General features: G+C 37.5%; 1 long non-coding RNA gene across 4 annotated transcripts in view; it reads left to right on the top strand.

Annotated features, from left to right (window-relative positions):
* Positions 1-15417, top strand: part of LOC101683796 — a 40018-nt gene that overhangs the window by 860 nt on the left and 23741 nt on the right. For all 4 annotated transcript variants that reach the window (XR_001177696.2, XR_001177697.2, XR_001177695.2 and 1 more), the window contains exon 2: positions 11214-11360. This is a non-coding gene — a long non-coding RNA (uncharacterized LOC101683796). The remainder of the gene's footprint in view (positions 1-11213; positions 11361-15417) is intronic.

Below are 15417 nucleotides of genomic sequence, written 5' to 3'. Positions count from 1 at the left end.
ATCACTACAACCAGCCCCTCCCTCAGAAGATCAGCAAGAAATCCAGCCAAGATCAAGTTCACTTAACAAGGAGAACTGTGGAATTCCAGGGGAGGAGAAAGCAAAGCATGGAATTCATGGCTTTCTCTCCATGATTCTTTAGTCTTGCAAAGTTAATTAAATTTTTTTTAATTTTATTTTTTCTTCTATTAATTTCTTTAACTTTTATCCTTTCCTCTTTTAACATTTTTTAACTATTCTATCTTAATAATACCATTCATTTAAAAAAAAAACCTTTTTTTGAAACTTCATTACTATAGTCATATTTTATCCTTCATTGTATCTAACTTTATTTTTTGTATACATATAAGGCTTTTTCTTTTTTCTTTTAAGATTTTATTTATTTATTTGACAGATATCAGAAGTAGGCAGAGAGAGAGAGAGAGAGAGGAAGCAGGCTCTCCATGGAGTGGACAGCCCCATGCGAGGCTCGATCCCAGGACCCTGGGATCATGACCTGAGCCGAAGGCAGAAGCTTTAACCCACTGAGCCACCCAGGCGCCCCAGAAGGCTTTTTTTCAAAAAAATTTGGGGTACAACTTCTTTAAATAGATCAAAATACACCCTAAATTTAGCACCGGGCTTGTTCTAGTCTCCAACCAAACAAATTCTCTCCACTTTCTTTTTCTTTATTCTCCCAACCAACTTACCTTATCAACTCCTTTTTTAGAAATTAAAAAAAATATTTTTTTCATCTTTATATTCATATTCCATTCCTTCATTGGGTTTACCCTTATAAATGTTTTTCTTTTTTTTTTTCTTTTTTTTATTTTTCTTTTTTTAATATAATTTTTTATTTTTTATAAACATATATTTTTATCCCCAGGGGTACAGGTCTGTGAATCACCAGGTTTACACACTTCACAGCACTCACCAAAACACATACCCTCCCCAATGTCCACAATACCACCCCCTTTTCCCAAACCCCCTCCCCCCAGCAACCCTCAGTTTGTTTTGTGAGATTAAGAGTCACTTATGGTTTGTCTCCCTCCCAATCCCAACTTCTTTCATTTATTCTTCTCGTACACACTTAAGCCCCCATGTTGCATCACCACTTCCTCATATCAGGGAGATCATATGATAGTTGTCTTTCTCCGCTTGACTTATTTCGCTAAGCATGATACGCTCTAGTTCCATCCATATTGTCGCGAATGGCAAGATTTCATTTCTTTCGATGGCTGCATAGTATTCCATTGTGTATATATACCACATCTTCTTGATACATTCATCTGTTGATGGACATCTAGGTTCTTTCCATAGTTTGGCTATTGTGGACATTGCTGCTATAAACATTCGAGTACACGTGCCCCTTTGGATCACTACGTTTGTATCTTTAGGGTAAATGCCCAATAGTGCAATTGCTGGGTCATAGGGCAGTTCTATTTTCAACATTTTGAGGAACCTCCATGCTGTTTTCCAGAGAGGTTGCACCAGCTTGCATTCCCACCAACAGTGTAGGAGGGTTCCCCTTTCTCCGCATCCTCGCCAGCATCTGTCATTTCCTGACTTGTTCATTTTAGCCATTCTGACTGGTGTGAGGTGATATCGCATTGTGGTTTTGATTTGTATTTCCCTGATGCCGAGTGATATGGAGCACATTTTCATGTGTCTGTTGGCCATCTGGATGTCTTCTTTGCAGAAATGTCTGCTCATGTCCTCTGCCCATTTCTTGATTGGATTATTTGTTCTTTGGGTGTTGAGTTTGCTAAGTTCTTTATAGATTCTGGACACTAGTCCTTTATCTGATATGTCGTTTGCAAATATCTTCTCCCATTCTGTCAGTTGTCTTTTGATTTTGTTAACTGTTTCCTTTGCTGTGCAAAAGCTTTTGATCTTGATGAAATCCCAAAAGTTCATTTTTGCCCTTGCTTCCCTTGCCTTTGGCATTGTTCCTAGGAAGATGTTGCTGCGGCTGAGGTCGAAGAGGTTGCTGCCTGTGTTCTCCTCAAGGATTTTGATGGATTCCTTTCTCACATTGAGGTCCTTCATCCATTTTGAGTCTATTTTCGTGAGCGGTGTAAGGAAATGGTCCAATTTCATTTTTCTGCATGTGGCTGTCCAATTTTCCCAGCACCATTTATTGAAGAGGCTGTCTTTTTTCCATTGGACATTCTTTCCTGCTTTGTCGAAGATTAGTTGACCATAGAGTTGAGAGTCTATTTCTGGGCTCTCTATTCTGTTCCATTGATCTATGGGTCTGTTTTTGTGCCAGTAGCATGCTGTCTTGATGATGACAGCTTTGTAATAGAGCTTGAAGTCCGGGATTGTGATGCCACCAACGTTGGCTTTCTTTTTCAATATCCCTTTAGCTATTCGAGGTCTTTTCTGGTTCCATATAAATTTTAGAATTATTTGTTCCATTTCTTTGAAAAAGATGGATGGGACTTTGATAGGAATTGCATTAAATGTGTAGATTGCTTTAGGTAGCATAGACATTTTCACAATATTTATTCTTCCAATCCAGGAGCATGGAACATTTTTCCATTTCTTTGTGTCTTCCTCAATTTCTTTCATGAGTTCTTTATAGTTTTCTGAGTATAGATTCTGTGTCTCTTTGGTTAGGTTTATTCCTAGGTATCTTATGGTTTTGGGTGCAATTGTAAATGGGATTGATTCCTTAATTTCCCTTTCTTCTGTCTTGCTGTTGGTGTAGAGAAATGCAACTGATTTCTGTGCATTGATTTTATATCCTGACACTTTACTGAATTCCTGTATAAGTTCTAGCAGTTTTGGAGTGGAGTCTTTTGGGTTTTCCACATATAGTATCATATCATCTGCAAAGAGTGATAATTTGACTTCTTCTTTGCCGATTTGGATGCCTTTAATTTCCTTTTGTTGTCTGATTGCTGAGGCTAGGACCTCTAGTACTATGTTGAATAGCAGTGATGATAATGGACATCCCTGCCGTGTTCCTGACCTTAGCGGAAAAGCTTTCAGTTTTTCTCCATTGAGAATGATATTTGCGGTGGGTTTTTCATAGATGGCTTTGATGATATTGAGGTATGTGCCCTCTATCCCTACACTTTGAAGAGTTTTGATCAGGAAGGGATGCGGTACTTTGTCAAATGCTTTTTCATCATCTATAGAGAGTATCATATGGTTCTTGTTCTTACTTTTATTGATGTGTTGTATCACATTGACTGATTTGCGGATGTTGAACCAACCTTGCAGCCCTGGAATAAATCCCACTTGGTCGTGGTGAATAATCTTTTTAATGTACTGTTGAATCCTATTGGCTAGTATTTTGTTGAGTATTTTCGCATCTGTGTTCATCAAGGATATTGGTCTATAGCTCTCTTTTTTGGTGGGATCCTTGTCTGGTTTTGGGATCAAGGTGATGCTGGCCTCATAAAATGAGTTTGGAAGTTTTCCTTCCATTTCTATTTTTTGGAACAGTTTTAGGAGAATAGGAATTAGTTCTTCTTTAAATGTTTGGTAGAATTCCCCCGGGAAGCCGTCTGGCCCTGGGCTTTTGTTTGTTTGGAGATTTTTAATGACTGTTTCAATCTCCTTACTGGTTATGGGTCTGTTCAGGCTTTCTCTTTCTTCCTGGTTCAGTTGTGGTAGTTTATGTTTCTAGGAATGCATCCATTTGTTCCAGATTGTCAAATTTATTGCCGTAGAGTTGCTCATAGTATGTTCTTATAATAGTTTGTATTTCTTTGGTGTTAGTTGTGATCTCTCCTCTTTCATTCATGATTTTATTTATTTGGGTCCTTTCTCTTTTCTTTTTGATAAGTCAGGCCAGGGGTTTATCAATTTTATTAATTCTTTCAAAGAACCAGCTCCTAGTTTCGTTGATTTGTTCTATTGTTTTTTTTGGTTTCTATTTCATTGATTTCTGCTCTGATCTTTATGATATCTCTTCTCCTGCTAGGCTTAGGGTTTCTTTCTTGTTCTTACTCCAGCTCCTTTAGGTGTAGGGTTAGATTGTGTACCTGAGACCTTTCTTGTTTCTTGAGAAAGGCTTGTACCGCTAAATATTTTCCTCTCAGGACTGCCTTTGTTGTGTCCCACAGATTTTGAACCGTTGCATTTTCATTATCATTTGTTTCCATGATTTTTTTCAATTCTTCTTTAATTTCCCGGTTGACCCATTCATTCTTTAGAAGAATGCTGTTTAGTCTCCATGTATTTGGTTCTTTTCAAACTTCCTTTTGTGGTTGAGTTCTAGCTTTAGAGCATTGTGGTCTGAAAATATGCAGGGAATGATCCCAATCTTTTGATACCGGTTGAGTCCTGATTTAGGACCGAGGATGTGATCTATTCTGGAGAATGTTCCATGTGCACTAGAGAAGAATGTGTATTCTGTTGCTTTGGGATGAAATGTTCTGAATATATCTGTGATGTCCATCTGGTCCAGTGTGTCGTTTAAGGCCTTTATTTCCTTGCTGATCTTTTGCTTGGATGATCTGTCCATTTCAGTGAGGGGAGTGTTAAAGTCCCCTACTATTATTGTATTATTGTTGATGTGTTTCTTTGATTTTGTTATTAATTGGTTTATATAGTTGGCTGCTCCCACGTTGGGGGCATAGATATTTAAAATTGTTAAATCTTCTTGTTGGATAGACCCTTTGAGTATGATATAGTGTCCTTCCTCATCTCTTATTATAGTCTTTGGCTTAAAATCTAATTGATCTGATATAAGGATTGCCACTCCTGCTTTCTTCTGATGTCCATTAGCATGGTAAATTCTTTTCCACCCCCTCACTTTAAATCTGGAGGTGTCTTCGGGTTTAAAATGAGTTTCTTGGAGGCAACATATAGATGGGTTTTGTTTTTTTATCCATTCTGATACCCTGTGTCTTTTGACAGGGGCATTTAGCCCATTAACATTCAGGGTAACTATTGAGAGATATGAATTTAGTGCCATTGTTTTGCCTGGAAGGTGACTGTTACTGTATATGGTCTCTGTTCCTTTCTGATCTACCACTTGTAGGCTCTCTCTTTGCTTAGAGGATCCCTTTCAAGATTTCCTGTAGAGCTGGTTTGGTGTTTGCAAATTCTTTCAGTTTTTGTTTGTCCTGAAAGCTTTTAATCTCTCCTTCTATTTTCAATGATAGCCTAGCTGGATATAGTATTCTGGGCTGCATGTTTTTCTCATTTAGTGCTCTGAAAATATCATGCCAGCTCTTTCTGGCCTGCCAGGTCTCTGTGGATAAGTCAGCTGCCAATCTAATATTTTTACCATTGTATTTTACAGACTTCTTTTCCCGGGCTGCTTTCAGGATTTTCTCTTTGTCACTGAGACTTGTAAATTTTACTATTAGGTGACGGGGTGTGGGCCTATTCTTATTGATTTTGAGGGGCATTCTCTGAACCTCCTGAATTTTGATGCTCGTTCCCTTTGCCATATTGGGGAAATTCTCCCCAATAATTCTCTCTAGTATACCTTCTGCTCCCCTCTCTCTTTCTTCTTCTTCTGGAATCCCAATTATTCTAATGTTGTTTCGTCTTATGGTGTCACTTATCTCTCGAATTCTCCCCTCGTGGTCCAGTATCTGTTTGTCCCTCTTTTGCTCAGCTTCTTTATTCTCTGTCATTTGGTCTTCTATATCACTAATTCTTTCTTATGCCTCATTTATCCTAGCAGTGAGAGCCTCCATTTTTGATTGCACCTCATTAATAGCTTTTTTGATTTCAACTTGGTTAGATTTTAGATTTTTTATTTCTCCAGAAAAGGCTTTTATATCTCTCGAGAGGGTTTCTCTAATATCTTCCATGCCTTTTTGGAGCCTGGCTAGAACCTTGAGAATTGTCATTCTGAACTCTAGATCTGACATATTACCAATGTCTGTATTGATTAGGTCCCTAGACTTCGGTACTGCCTCTTGTTCTTTTTTTTGTGTTGAATTTTTCCGTCTTGTCATTTTGTCCAGAGAAGAGTATATGTGGGGGCAAGTAAAATACTAAAAGGGTGGCAACAACCCCAGGAAAATATGCTTTAACCAAATTAGAAGAGATCCCAAATCGTTTGGGGGGACAAAGGGGATAAAAAGAGGTTCAAAAAGGAAGAAAAAAAAAAGACAAAAAAGAAAGAAAGAAAAAAAAAAGAAAAGAATTTAAAAAAAAGAAAACACCTAAGAAAAATATAAAAAAGAAAAAATATATGTATTAGATAAACTAGTAAAAAATTGTTAAAAAAGAAAAAGGTAACAGTTAAAAAAAAATTTTACCCAAAGGCGAGAAAAAAAACATAAAATGAAAAAGAAAAAAATTAAATTAACCGCAAGACTAAAAAAAAATCACAGGGCAAAAGCCATGATTTCCGTGCTTTGCTTTCTCCTCCTCTAGAATTCTGCTGCTCTCCTTGGTATTGAAACCGCATTCTTTGGTAGGTGAACTTGTTCTCGGCTGGATTTCTTGTTGATCTTCTGGGGGAGGGGCCTGTTGTAGTGATTCTCAAGTGTCTTTGCCCCAGGCGGAATTGCACCGCCCTTACCCGGGGCCGGCATGAGTAATCCGCTCGGGTTTGCTTTCAGGAGCTTTTTTTCCCTAAGCGCTTTCCGTAGAGTTCCGGAGGAGGAGAATACAAATGGCAGCCTCCTGGTCTCGGGCCCGGAGGAGCCGAGAGCCCAGGGCTGCACTCCTCAGTGCGCGCTCAGAGAACCGCGCCCAGTTACTCCCGTCTGCCTGACCTCCGGCCGTGCTCCGAGCTCTCCGAGCCTGCGACCGGTTCAAGGTCACCCCGAGCTGCGAGCTTACTGTCGGCTCTGTCTCTGCAGCAGGATGAGAATATACAATGGTAAATTACATTGTAATATTCAATGGTAAAAATATTAGATTGCCAGTGGACTTATCCACAGAGACCTGGCAGGCCAGAAAGAGCTGGCATGATATATTCAGAGCACTAAACGAGAAAGACATGCAACAAGAATACTATATCCAGGTAGGCTATCATTGAAAATAGAAGGAGATATTAAAAGCCTCCAGAACAAACAAAAACTGAATTTGCAAACACCAAACCAGCTCTATAGGAAATATTGAAAGCAGTCTTCTAAGCAAAGAGAGAGCCTTAAAGTAGTAGATCAGAAAGGAACAGAGACGATATACAGTAACAGTCACCTTACAGGCAATACAATGGCACTAAATTCATATCTCTCAATAGTTACCCTGAATGCAAATGGGCTAAAGGTCCCCAATCAAAAGACACAGGGTATCAGAATAGATGAAAAAACAAAACCCATCAATATGCTGCCAACAAGAAATTCATTTTAGACCCAAAGACACCTCCAGATTTAAAGTGAGGGGGTGGGAAATTTACCATGCTAATGGACATCAAAAGAAAGCTGGGGTGGCAATCCTTATATCAGATCAATTTGATTTTAAGCCAAAGATTATAATATGAGATGAAGAAGGACACTATATCATACTCAAAGGGTATGTCCAACAAGAAGATCTAAGAGTTTTAAATATCTATGACCCTAACATGGGAACAGCCAACTATATAAATCAATTAATAACAAAATCAAAGAAATACTTCAACAATAATACAATAATAGTAAGGGACTTTAACATCCCCTCACTGAAATAGATCATCCAAGCAAAAGATCAACAAGGAAATAAAGACCTTAAAAGACACACTGGACCAAATGGACATCACAGCTACATTCAGAGCATTCCATCCCAAAGCAACAGAAAATACATTCTTCCCTAGTACACATGGAACATTCTCCAGAATAGATTAAATCCTGGGTCATAAATCAGGTCTCAACCAGTATCAAAAGATAGGGGTAATTTTCTGCCTATTTTCAGACTACAATGCTCTGAAGCTAGAACTCATTCACAAGAGGAAATTTGGAAAGAACCCAAATATGTGGGAGACTAAAGAGCATCCTTCCAAAGTATGAATGTGTCAACCAGGAAATAAAGAAGAATTGAAAAAATTCATGGAAACAAATGATAATGAAAACACAAGAGTTCAAAATCTGTGGGGCACAACAAAGGCAGTCCTGAGAGGAAAATATATAGTGGTACAAGCCTTTCTCAAGAAACAAGAAAGGTCTCAAGTACACAAACTTATCCTACACCTCAAGGAACTGGAGAAATAACAAGAAAGAAACCCTAGACCCAGCAGGAGAAGAGAAATCATAAAGATCAGAACAGAAATCAATGAAATAGAAACTGAAAAAAACAAAAACAACAACAAAAAAAAAACAATAGAACAAATCAACGAAACTAAGAGCTGGTTCTTTGAAAGAATTAATAAGATTGATAATCCCCTGGCCAGACTTATCAAAAAGAAAAGATAAGGGGCTCAAATAAATAAAATCATGAATGAAAGAGGAGAGATCACAACCAATACCAAAGAAATACAATTAAAAGAACATACTACGAGCAGTTCTACACCAGCAAATTTGACAATCTGGATGAAATAGATGCATTCCTAGAAACATATAAACTACCACAACTGAACCAGGAAGAAATAGAAAGCCTGAACAGACCCATAACTAGTAAAGAGATTGAAACAGTCATCAAAAATCTCCAAATAAACAAAAGCCCAGGGCCAGACGGCTTCCAGGGGGAATTCTACCAAACATTTAAAGATGAATTATTCCTATTCTCCTGAAAGTGTCCCAAAAAATATAAATGGAAGAAAAACTTCCAAACTCATTTTATGAGGACAGCATCACCTTGGTCCCAAATCTAGACAAGCATCCCATCAAAAAAGAGAACTACAGACCAATATCCTTGATGAACACAGGTGCAAAAATTCTCACCAAAATACTAGACAATAGGATCCAACAGCACATTAAAAAGACTATTCACCTAGACCAAGTGAGATATATTCCAGGGCTGTAAGGTTGGTTCAACATCAGCAAATCAGTCAATGTGATACAATACATTAATAAAAGAAAGAACAAGAATCATATGATACTCTCAATAGATGCTGAAAAAGCATTTGACAAAGTACAGCTTCCCTTCCTGATCAAAACTCTTCAAAGTGTAGGAATAGAGGGCACATACTTCAACATTATCAAAGCCATCTATGAAAAACCCACCACAAATATCATTCTCCATGGAGAAAAACTTAAAGTTTTTCCGCTAAGGTCAGGAACACGGCAGGGATGTCCATTATCAACACTGCAATTCAACATAGTACTAAAAGTCCTAGCCTCAGAAATCAGACAACAAAAGGAAATTAAAGGCATCCAAATTGGCAAAGAAGAAGTCAAACTATCACTCTTCACAGATGATATGATACTATATGTGGAAAACCCAAAAGACTGCACTCCAAAACTGCTAGAACTTGTACAGGAATTCTGTAAAGTGTCAGGATATAAAATCAATGCATATAAATCAGTTGCACTTCTTTACACCAACAACAAGACAGAAGAAAGAGAAATCAAGGAGTCAGTCCCATTTACAATTGCACCCCAAACCATAAGGTACCTAGGTATAAACCTAACCAAAGAGGCTAAGAATCTATACTCAGAAAACTGTAAAGTACTCATGAAAGAAGTTGAGGAAGACACAAAGGAATAGAGAAATGTTCCATGCTCCTTGATTGGAAGAATAAATATTGTGAAAATTTCTATGCTACCTAAAGCAATCTACACATTTAACACAATTCCTATCAAAGTACCATCCTTTTTCTTTTTCAAAGAAATGGAACAAGAAGTTCTAAAATTTATATGGAACCAGAAAAGACCTCGAATAGCCAAAGGAATATTGAAAAAGAAAGCCAAAGTTGGTGGCATCACAATTCCAGACTTCAAGCTCTATTACAAAGCTGTCATCATCAAGACAGCATGCTACTGGCACAAAAACAGACACATAGATTAATGGAACAGAATAGAGAGCCCGGAAATATACCCTCAACTTTATGGTCAACTAATCTTTGACAAAGTAGGAAAGAATGCCCACTGGAAAAAAGACAGCCTCTTCAACAAATGGTGTTGGGAAAATTGGACAGCCACATGCAGAAAAATGAAAATGAACCATTTCCTTACACTGCACATGAAAATAGACTCAAAATGGATGAAAGACCTCATTGTGAGAAAAGAATCCATCAAAATCCTTGAGGAGAACACAGGCAGCAGCCTCTTCAACCTCAGCTGCAGAAACTTCTTCCTAGGAACATTGCCAAATGCAAAAAGGAACTATTGGGACTTCATCAAGATCAAAAGCTTTTGCACAGCAAAAGAAACAGTCAACAAAACCAAAGGACAACTGACAGAATGGGAGAAGATATTTGCAATCGACATATCAGATGAAGGGCTAGTATTCAAAATCTATAAAAAGCTTAGCAAACTCAACACCCAAAGAACAAATAATCCAATCAAGAAATGGACAGAGGACATGAACAGACATTTCTGCAAAGAAGACACTTAGATGGCCATCAGACACATGAAATAGTGCTCCACATAACTCGGCATCAGGGAAATACAAATCAAAACCACAATGAGATACCACCTCATGTCAGTCAGAATGGCTAAAATTAACAAGTCAGGAAATGATAGATGCTGGTGAGGATGCGGAGAAAGGGGAACCCTCCTACACTGTTGGTGGGAATGCACGTTGGTGCTGCCACTCTGGAAAACAGCATGGAGGGACCTCAAAAAGTTGAAAATAGAACTACCCTATGACATAGGTTATCAGAATGGGTAAAAAACAAGACCAATTGATATAGTGCATTTTAGACCCAAAGACAGCTCCAAATTGAAAGTGAGGAGGTAGATAATCATTTATCAGGTTAATAGACATCAAAAGACAGCTGGAGTAGCCATACTTATGTCAAACAAATCAGAATTTAAGCCAAAGACTTCAATAAGAGATCAGGAAGGGCACTAAAATGCCCTGGAATCAACATTATTTCAAATAACAGTAACCTGGATTAAATAATAGCCATATCAGCCCACAAAGAGTGCACTACAGTTAAAAAATATAGAAATATTTGATTTTTGTTCCTGACTCCTTAAAGACTTGGAAACTCTACTGTAATGAATCTCTTTTGTATGCTAACAAAATAATGGGTGGCTGGTGGCCCCTACTTAACTTCAAGAATGGCTGCTGTTTGCCCGAAGAACTAACAATGTGATGAGATGGTTGGAACTTTCAACTATCTCCCTCCTATCTCCTCTAGGAAGGGGAGAGTGACTGGAGATGAATTCGTTTAATCAATCATGCCTGCATAATTGAACATTCATAAAACCCTTAATAACATGATTCAGTTTCAGGGTTAGTTTCCTGGTTGGTTAACACATCAAGGTGTTATGACGGTGATGAGCCCAGACCGGCCAAACTCCATCCTCCATGGCCCATGCATCACTTCAATTTAGCTGTTCCTGAGTTGTATCCTTTAAAATGAACTAGTTATGGTAAGTAAATTATTTTTCCTGAGTTTTGTGAGCCATTCTAGTAAATTAGCAAAAAGGAATGGGGTTGTAGCAACCACCATTTTATAAAGAATAAAAGAGGCCCAGGAATTCGGATTAGTGTCTGAAGTGGGAGCAGTCCTATGGAACTGAACCCTTCACCTGTAGTTAGTTTCAGAATTGAATTGAATTGTAGGGTACACAGCTGATGTCAGGGGTTGGAGACTGAGATGATGAGAGGGAAACCCACTTGGTGGGAGAGGGAAACCCACTTGGTGGCGGGCAGGAACAAGGCATTGGAAAATAGGAAGCAGAGCATGGGCTCTGTGCTTACAAGATCTTCTTTGGTGATCCCCCTGAGAACCACAGGTCTACTGGAACACACACACACACACACACACACAATCCAGTTTTAATGTTGCCTCGGTTTTTTATAAACTATCACTTAGGTGTACTTAGGTGCTTAACATTTATGTGCCTGTGATTAGAACCTGAGAGAAATTGTGCAGTCACATAAAATAGAACCAGGTCCTCATTTATTAATGGTTTGTGGTCTAATTTTTTGTCATTTGTTTGGAAATTAAAAACACAGGAGCTATGTGTGTGGGGGGGATGTGGGAGGAAATTCCTGCCAGCTAGTCTGCAGTGCAGAAAAGGACCAGCATCCCCATCATTCTCCTTTCTGGTCCTTTGAAGGTCATGTCAACTTAGCACAATCACACTAATCAACATGGAACTTCTCCCCCTTGAGATCATCTAAATCTTAAACACCAAACTCTTTCTGAGATTTTCCAACAGCTTATCCTCACTCCGGGGCTCCTTGCTAGTGTCTCAGTGGAGAGGAGGTCCCATTCACAGTTAACCTGCAAATATCAATGCTACTGCACAGGGGAGACTACAGGCTGGAAGCTAGAAGTGCAGGAAATGGGAATCAGAGTGCACACTAAATTCAGAGATTCGTGAGGAAAAAGTTTTATGAGGAAGGGTTTTATGAGTTGGCTATTTCCAAGAACATGGCCTGCCTCTTTCTTTCATTGAGTCTTCACTTTTACTTCTTGGGCACATGAAGAATTTTCTCCCTATAGATTTGGCACACATGATATCTGTACATATCTTGGTTTTGCCTAAGTATTTATCCTTAAGTAAGTTTATTCCAAAGTATTGAATTACCTTTGTAGGTATTGTCAATAAAGTATTTGCTTCTAGTATATTTTATGATTGTTATTTTGTTGTTAATTGCAAAAAGACTTTCAGTTTTTATTCCTGGGATTTTTTTATGATACATTATTAATTTGAAAATAATATATAAGATTAAATAAAATTGAATACAGGTATCCATATCTTGATTCTAACTTTAATGAGACTGCTTCTGATGTTTCTTCATTATGTACAATACTTAATGGTATGTATTACTAGGTTTAAAATGTTTCCAAATCTTTATATGTCACTTAAAAGTTTTTAATTAAAATAGATGGTAAATTTTAAAACTTTCAATATGAAAATCTACATTTTTCTGTTGTTTAATAATAATACAGTAAATATTATAATAGATTTTTAAGTGGATATATTTTTTCAAATGAAAATACCTTGATATCCTTGAAATAAAGGCTACTTATTCTTTATACATTACTTTTTAAATTTATTATTTCTTTTTTCTTTTTTTTTAAGATTTTATTTATTTATCAGAGAGAGAGAGGGGGAGAGAGCGAGCACAGGCAGACAGAATGGCAGAAGCAGGATCCCCGCTGAGCAAGGAGCCCGATGTGGGACTCGATCCCAGGACACTGGGATCATGACCTGAGCCGAAGGCAGCTACTTAACCAACTGAGCCACCCAGGCGTTCCTAAATTTATTATTTCTTGTGGATTTTTAACTCATTATCACCCTCATTTTATGAAAAATTTAGAAAGTACTTTTTTTAGAAAGTATTTTTTAATGTTCTGGAATGGTTTGAATAGCACCAGAACCATCAGTTCCCTAAAGATTTTGGTAGCATTTCACTCTAAGATCTGGTGATGATATTTTACATGTGTATGTGTGTGTCTGTGTGTATTTCTATGTGTCTGGTGAAGAAAAGGGGCTGTCATAAATCTATGGGTGTCATAGATTTATGGTAACCATTTCCATTTCTTCCAAGTATTTAATACATGTAATTTATTATTTCCATTACTCATTTCATTTAATTTTTGTGTACTGTGCAGAGTTATTTTATACTGCTAAATATTTCTTTACTTCTATTATCTAGTTTATGAGGTTCAAATAATATCTTTTGTACCTAAGTTATTAAAAATAGGGGCACATGGGTGGCTCAGTCAATCTCAGCTCAGGTTTTAAAGATTTAAATGTAGGGATCCAAAGAGACACGTGCACCTGAATGTTTATAGCAGCAATGTCCACAATTGCCAAACCATGGAAAGAGTGTAGATATCCATCAACAAATGAATGGATGCATAAAGAAGAGGTAGTGTGTGTGTGTGTGTGTGTGTGTGTGTATTACAATATTATACAGCAATAAAAGAAACCAAAATCTTGCCATTTGCAATGATGTGGATGGAACTAGAGGGTATTATGCTGAGCGAAATGAGTCAATCAGAGAAAGACAATTATAATATGATCTCTCTGATATGAAGAATTTGAGAGGCAGGGCAGGGGCTTGTGGGGGTTGGGGTAAATGAAACAAGATGGGATTGGGAGACAATCCACAAGAGACTCTTAATCTCAAGAAACAAATGGAGGTTTGTTAGTGGGTTTAGGGGAGGAATAGGGTGGCTGGGCCATAGACCTTAGGGATGTATGTGCTATGGTGAGTGCTGTGAAATATGTATGCATGATGATTCACAGACCTGTACCCTTGGGACAAATAATACATTATATGTTAATAAAAAATTTAAACAAAAGAGTAAGAGTTGGACTTGTAAATTTGAATGCCTTTTATTTCTTTCTGTTGTCTGATTGCTAAGGCTAAGACTTCTAGTACTAAGTTGAACAACAGTGGTGAGAGTGGACATCCCTGTTGTGTTTCTGACCTTAGGGGGAATGCTCTCAGTTTTCCCCATTGAGAATGATATTCACTGTGGGTCTTTCACACATAGCTTTTATGATATTGAGGTATTTTCCCTCTATCCCTACACTGTAGGGATAGATTGCTGTATTTTGTCAGGTGCTTTTCCTGCATCTATTGAGAGGATCATATGGTTCTTGCCCTTTCTTTTATTAATGTGGTATATCACAATGGTTGATTTGTGGATTGAATCACTCTTACAGCCCAGGAATAAATCTTACTTGGTCATAATGAATAATCTTTTTAATTTACTGTTGGATTCTATTGAGTAGTATTTCAGTGAGAATTTTTGCATTCATGTTCATCAGGAATATTGATCTGTAACTCTCCTTTTTGGTGGGGTATTTTCTGGTATTCAGATCAAGGTAATGCTGGCCTCATAGAATGAGTTTAGAAGTTTCCCTTCCATTTCTATTTTTTGAAACAGCTTCAGAAGTGTAGCTATTAAGTCTTCTTTAAATGTTTGGTAGAGTTCCCCTGGGAAGCCATCTGGCCTTAGACTTATATGTTGGGAGTTTTTTGATTACTGCTTCTATTTCCTTGTTGGTTATCTGTTTGTTCAGGTTTTCTATTTCTTCCTGTTTCAGTTTTAGTAATTTATATGTTTCTAGAAATTGATCCATTTCTTCCAGATTGTGCAATTTGTTGGTGTACAGTTTTTCATAATATTCTCTTTTAATTGTTTGTATTTCTTTGATGTTGATTGTAATCTCTCTTGTTTCATTCATGATTTTTTATTTGGGTAATTTCTTTTTTCTTTTTGGTAAGTCTAACTAAGGGTTATTGATCTTATTAATTCTTTCAAATAATCCAGTCAAGATGGGCAAAAGACATGAACAGACATTTCTCCAAAGAAGACATACAAATGTCCAATAGACACATGAAAATGTTCAACATTACTTGGAATCAGGGAAATAAAAATCAAAAACCACATTGAGATACCACCTCACACCAGTCATATTGGCTAAAATTAACCAGTCAGGAAACAACAAATGTTGG

The sequence above is a fragment of the Mustela putorius genome, unplaced genomic scaffold (assembly GCF_011764305.1).
Source record: "Mustela putorius furo isolate JIRA1106 unplaced genomic scaffold, ASM1176430v1.1 tig00000151_pilon_pilon_pilon, whole genome shotgun sequence".
Taxonomy (NCBI): domain Eukaryota; kingdom Metazoa; phylum Chordata; class Mammalia; order Carnivora; family Mustelidae; genus Mustela; species Mustela putorius.
The sequence above is the reverse complement of the archived record's forward strand: the minus strand, read 5'-3'. Positions and strand labels throughout refer to the sequence as shown.